The sequence below is a fragment of the Lactuca virosa genome, chromosome 7 (assembly GCF_052849685.1).
Source record: "Lactuca virosa cultivar CGN04683 chromosome 7, Lactuca_virosa_CGN04683_v6, whole genome shotgun sequence".
Lineage (NCBI taxonomy): Eukaryota > Viridiplantae > Streptophyta > Magnoliopsida > Asterales > Asteraceae > Lactuca > Lactuca virosa.
Genome location: NC_136432.1, coordinates 75,467,258 through 75,473,348, shown reverse-complemented (window position 1 = coordinate 75,473,348; position 6,091 = coordinate 75,467,258).

Sequence of the window (6,091 nt, the reverse complement as noted above, 5' to 3'; positions counted from 1 at the left end):
TATTGTAAGCATTCAAGATTTGATTTTTATCTTAGAATATGCCTAGATCTTGAGTTTACTCTTCATTTCCCATCATTCTATTTGATTGCATGCATGAGGTTCATAAAGTTTGCAACTTTATGAATCTCCAGGGAAAAACAGTCCCATGGTGGGCTAGATCTAGATTTTGGTCAAGCAAGGATGCCATGCATGGATCTTAGAGTATATTTTCTCTTTTTGGCCATTTTTAACTTGAAGACATGCATTGGACATGCATGTCCATAAAGCCTCTATATTGGGAACGTTTTGAAGACTAAAACCTCTTCTCGAAAGGAGGGATTTTAGATCCCAAAAGTCTTGAACCACATGGTGAAACATTTGAGCCTTCCAACCTTCATTAAGGGCTCTAGAACATTTGGAGTGGTTCCAGAGGATAAATTTGGACACTTTATCCTTCTAGACACCTTTAGGTTTCATATCTAAGCCCTAGAGTCCCTGCAATCGACATATCATCGGAATAAGCAAGCAAAGGAGGGGGGGGGGGACTCGACGAGTTGCTCTAGCAACTCGACGAGTTGGATCGGGTTTCCCTGTCTTCTGGATATATAGTGAACTCGTCGAGTTGATGAGACAACTCGGCAAGTTGGCATGGCTTTGTCCCGGTTTTCTGGACTCTGAAGAAACTCGACGAGTTGCTAGATGCACTCGATGAGTTGGGGTCAACATGGACTGTTGACCTTGACTGTTGAGTAGGACTCTGACCAGGGTTGACTAAGTCTGACTTTAAGGGTATTTATGGTATGTCTGGATTTTGACAAGTTAATCACATGATGGTTATAGGCAGTTGAGCTGGAGTTGCGCGTTGGGACTTATCTGATTCTATCTTATCAGTTCAGCATTCTTGAGAGGTGATTCTTCTCACCATACCAATGGGTCGAAGGCACCAAGGCCGGTCCATTTTATGATATGTGGTACACTAGTTGAATTAGTGTTATGTGGCATGTTAGCTGCTTATGTGTTAGATGTATGCTAGTTGTATATGTGGTATGCTTGTATGGTAGACCATGGGAGAGCCCATGACACTTGGATGTAAGACCATGTGGAGAGCCCATGGCTTTCCTATTAAAGACCATGGGAGAGTCCATGGCACCTGGATGTAAGACCATGTGGAGAGCGCATGGCTTTCCTATTAAAGACCATGGGAGAGCCCATGACACTTAGGTGTAAGACCATGTGGGGAGCCCATGGCATCCTAGAGTAAGACCTTGGGGACGAGCCCACGACATCCCTATATGTTGTATGCATGGCTTATATGGTTTGTGTAGCTTTCGTAGCTAATATGGATTATGTGATTATGTGGATTGTGTGGGGTATTCTCTAGGGAACTCACTAAGCATTATCTTACAGTTTGTTGATTTGTTTCAGGTACTTCTGAGCGTAAGGGCAAGGGCAAGGCTTGATGGCACTGCATGCACTATCCGCCATTTGATTTGATGGGACACTCTGATGTTTTGAATAAATGTTAATGTTATGAATTTTGAAAACAATGGTCAATGTTACTTCATATTTTACGGGAATGTTTGGTTAATTAAAAATGAAAATTTTACTTGAAAATTTGGGTTGTTACAAGTTGGTATCAGAGCCTTGGTTTGAGGGATTCGGGCACACTCTCGGGTGTGTCAGGACTCAAACTAAGGAAATGGTAAAATTGTTTTCAAAAAAATAAAAGTTAAAAACCTTTAATGGAAAAGAGGAGAGTGCAATGCGCGTGATCGGCCGAGCCAAGTAAGTAGTTCCCTCAGTATGTTAGCCATGTTATACTGATATTTCAGTAATGATAATCGTATGGATCTTGCTACGTGTATGCTTTCAAAATTGTATACGGTTTGGGTCTTATAGCCTCAGAATGATTGATTTGGCCTTATTTCCTGTTCCTTTTATGGTTGTGGTCTTAGGGTAGAGTCTGTTATTTGAAAGTATATTTGATCCTGTTCTGTGTATAATTTGCATGCATAAGGCAAACTGTTATGATTGAGTTCTGGTTTGTTATGGACGAGGAAATTCTTAGGATAGCCTAGGATTTGAGATATGTTGTATCCTGCAAGATATGTTTTGTTCTGGGACGAATTGGAGTTATCAGGTAGAGCCTTGGGGAAGGTACAGGTAGGTGTGGAAGGTAGTGTTGGGCCCATACTACTGAAAGCACAGGACCTGTACCCGAGCTAATGCTAGACCTGGAAGCTCTAAGGAGAACCGATGTGGGAGGATCCCCTTTTTTGACATCATGATCATTATGGTTTATGATATTGCAGTTCAGTATGGTGGTGACACGATTTGGAGCAGGGGGATCAGGATCAGGATATGGATCTGGGTCAGGCGACGGTACCGAGCCCATTTATGAGAGGTTGCGTGAACTTATTGCAGCCGAGGTTACGAAAGGCATCCTTGACGTTACCCCAGTGATTTTTGGGACGGTGAAGGAGAGGATGATGGAGATTATGGAGGAGAGGCTCAGGTCATTCAGAGCCGAGATTGTTGCGGGCCAGGTCGGGGCATGAACTCCCTCGTTCCGGGAGTTCAAGGCGTGTGGGGCGTCGGAGTTCTTCGGGGTCAGAGACCCCATAGCTAGCCGACGCTGGGTGGAGGACATAGAGAACACCTAGCGCACGAGTTCTTGCCCTGATGCGGCAAAGGTGGGTTTAGCTTCGTGTATGCTGAGGGATCGAGCCCGGGATTGGTGGGGTGAGATGACTAGCCAGGTGGGAGCAGTCGGGGTGGCTGAGATGACATGGGCCGAGGTTTTTAGGCGATTTGATTTGGAGTTTGCACCACCTATCGAGGTGCAATGGCTAGTGAGAGAGTTTCATGAGCTACAGCAGACCACCGAGACTATGGCGGAGATCACCACTAACTTTCGGGAACGAGCACTGTTGATCCCACAGTATGCGACATATGAGGATATGAGGCAGGCGACGTATCATTCCATGTTGAGGGATGATATCCATGAGTTTGTTAGCTTTATAGGGTGCAAAACCCTTAATGAGATGGTGGATAAGGCCCGTGAGCGGGTTATGGAGTTGGACTTCCGCACCTAGCGGAAGCCGGATCAGGCATAGGCAGCAGTAGGTCAGGCTAAAAAGCCTAAGACCTCAGATTCTTCCAGGAGGGGCCAGCAGGGTTGTGGCCTGTGTGCCAAGTACGGTAAACCGCACAGTGGGGCTTGTTAGACAACAGGCTCAGGATGCTACGCATTTGGCCAGTCGAGCCACATGATCAGGGATTGCCCTAAGAAGGGCTTGATTTTTTTTCACTGCAACCATACCGGCCACAAATGCGTAGATTGTCCAAGTTTGCAGGGGGGGGGGAGGAGCAGTGGCGGCATCTGCGCCCGCCACCATGAGGATCACAGATGGCCGCCCTGCTAAGGCGGATGCTCCAGCGGTGAAGAGCCGCACATTTCAGTTAACTACCGAGGAGGCTCAGGCAGCGCCAGACGTTATGGCTGGTACGTGTTTTATCTTTCCTGATCTATATTTATTTGCATTGCTTATGTGTATATTTTTGCTCATGAATAGGGAGGTTTCTGGTCCATGGTATGTCGGCTCATGTTCTATTCGATTCGGGTGCTACCCGATCGTTTGTATCTCTTGTGATTAATAAGAAGTTTCGGGATGCGCCGGGGACTTTGGGTTCCCCTCTTGAGGTTGAGATTGCGGATGACCGTACCGTGAGTGCTGTGAGGGTGTATCAGGATTGTGTCCTGAATGTGCTTGGGGAGAGGTTTCGTGTTGATCTAGTACCGATACCGTTGCGAGGGCTAAAGGTGATCGTTAGGATGCACTAGTTGGGGGCCAACGGGGCCATGATTGATTGTGAGCGCCAGCTGGTGAGGGTTCAGACCCCAAGTGGGGGAGAACTGGTCATACATGGAGAGAGGGCCTCGTAGGGGCCAACCCTCTGTTCAGCTGCAAGGGCTTGGGGATTGCTTCATCAGGGTTGTTCGGATTTTGGCTTATATCTCAGATACGAGGGTTGAGACCACGACGGATGTGGGCAGTGTACCACTTGTACATGAGTTCTGGGATGTCTTTCCCGAGGAGTTACCTGGAGTGCCTCCGGAGAGGCAGATGGAGTTTCGCATTGATTTGGTTCCAGGTGCCGCTCCAATAGCCAAGGCACCATACCAGCTAGCTCCACCCGAGATGCAGGAGCTATCAATGCAGCTTCAGGAGCTGCTAGACTGAGGGTTTATCCGTCCGAGCAGTTCCCCGTGGGGAGCACCGATTCTGTTTTTGAAAAAGAATGACGGGTCACACAGGATGTGTATTGATTATCGAGAGCTGAACAAACAAATAGTGAAAAACCGTTATCCGCTACCGAGGATCGATGATTTATTCGATCAGCTACAGGGTGCATCTTGGTTTTCCAAGATTGACCTCTGGTTGGGGTACCATCAGATGGGGATTCGAGATGAGGATATACCGAAGACAGTTTTCAGGACTCGATATGGGCACTATGAGTTTGTGGTGATGCCATTCGGGCTCACCAATGCTCCAGCGGCGTTCATGGATCTCATGAACAGGGTGTGTAGACTGATGTTGGATCGGCCGGTGATCATTTTTATTGATAATATCCTGGTTTATTCTAAGACCAAGGAGCAGCATGAGCAACATCTGAGGGAGGTATTGGAGACACTGAGAATGGAAAGGCTTTATGCCAAGTTCTCAAAGTGTGATTTCTGGCTGCGAGAGGTGCAATTTTTGGGCACATCATTAACAATGAGGGTATTTCGGTGGATCCAGCCAAGGTTGAGGCAGTGATGAGGTGGGAAGTACCGAAGAACGCATCTGAAATTCGTAGCTTGTTGGGCCTAGCGGGCTATTACGGGAGATTCATCCAGGATTTCTCCAAGATCGTCGTGCCTTTGACCCTCTTGACCAAAAAGAATGTGACATTCCGATGGGGACCGGATCAGCAATTGGCTTTCCAGACCTTGAGACAAAAGTTATGTGAGGCCCCGATTCTAGTGCTACCGGAGGGGATGGATGATTTGGTAGTGTACTGTGATACATCGATCTTCGGGTTAGGTGTTGTATAGATGCAGAGAGGGCGTGTGACCGCGTACGCTTCGAGGCAGTTGAAGCCTCACGAGGCGAACTACCCTACTCGCGACCTGGAATTGGGGGCAGTGGTGTTTGCCCTCAAGATTTTGAGGCACTACTTGTATGGAGTGCAGTGCACTATTTATACTGATCACAAGAGTTTGAAGTATTTGATGGATCAGCAGAACCTTAACATGCGACAGAGGAGGTGGTTGGATGTGTTGAAATATTATGACTGTGAGATCTTATACCATCCAGGGAAGGCTAACGTGGTGGCCGATGCTTTGAGCCGCAAGACGGCGAGTTCCCCGATTGGGAACGTTTGTTTGAGGATGACAGTGATCTCTCCACTACTAGATATGATCAAGAAGGCTCAAGTGGAGGGTTTGAAGAAATAGAACTGGAAGATAGAGCAGATTCAGGTTCAGTTTCCTTTGTTCGTTCGGGATGGTCGGGGACTTTTGACATAGTGTGGCCGGGTATGGGTACCAGTGACTGGGGAAGTGAGGCAGAAAATATTGGAGGATGCACATAAGTCCAAATTATCTATACATCCAGGAGCTACAAAAATGTATAGAGACCTGAGGCTGAGCTACTAGTGGCCCTGCATGAAGCGGGAGATCGCTTGGTTTATGGAGCGGTGCTTGACCTACAAGAAGGTCAAGGCCGAACATCAGAGGCCGTATGGCAAGGTTTAGCCGTTACCCATTCCTATGTGGAAGTGGGAAGAGATTACCATGGACTTCATCACGAAGTTACCTAGGACAACGAGGGGTGTGGTGTCATATGGGTGATTGTGGACAGATTGACGAAGAGTGCCCACTTTATTCCGATCTCCGAGAGCATCTCTGCCGAGAAATTGGCCGATAATTATGTGCAAGAGGTGGTGGCTAGACACGAGGTGCCAGTGTAGGTAGTCTCTGACAAAGATGTTCGATTTAAGTCTAGATTCTAGAAGAAGTTACATGAGGAACTGGGCACTCAGTTACTTTTCAGCACGACGTACCACC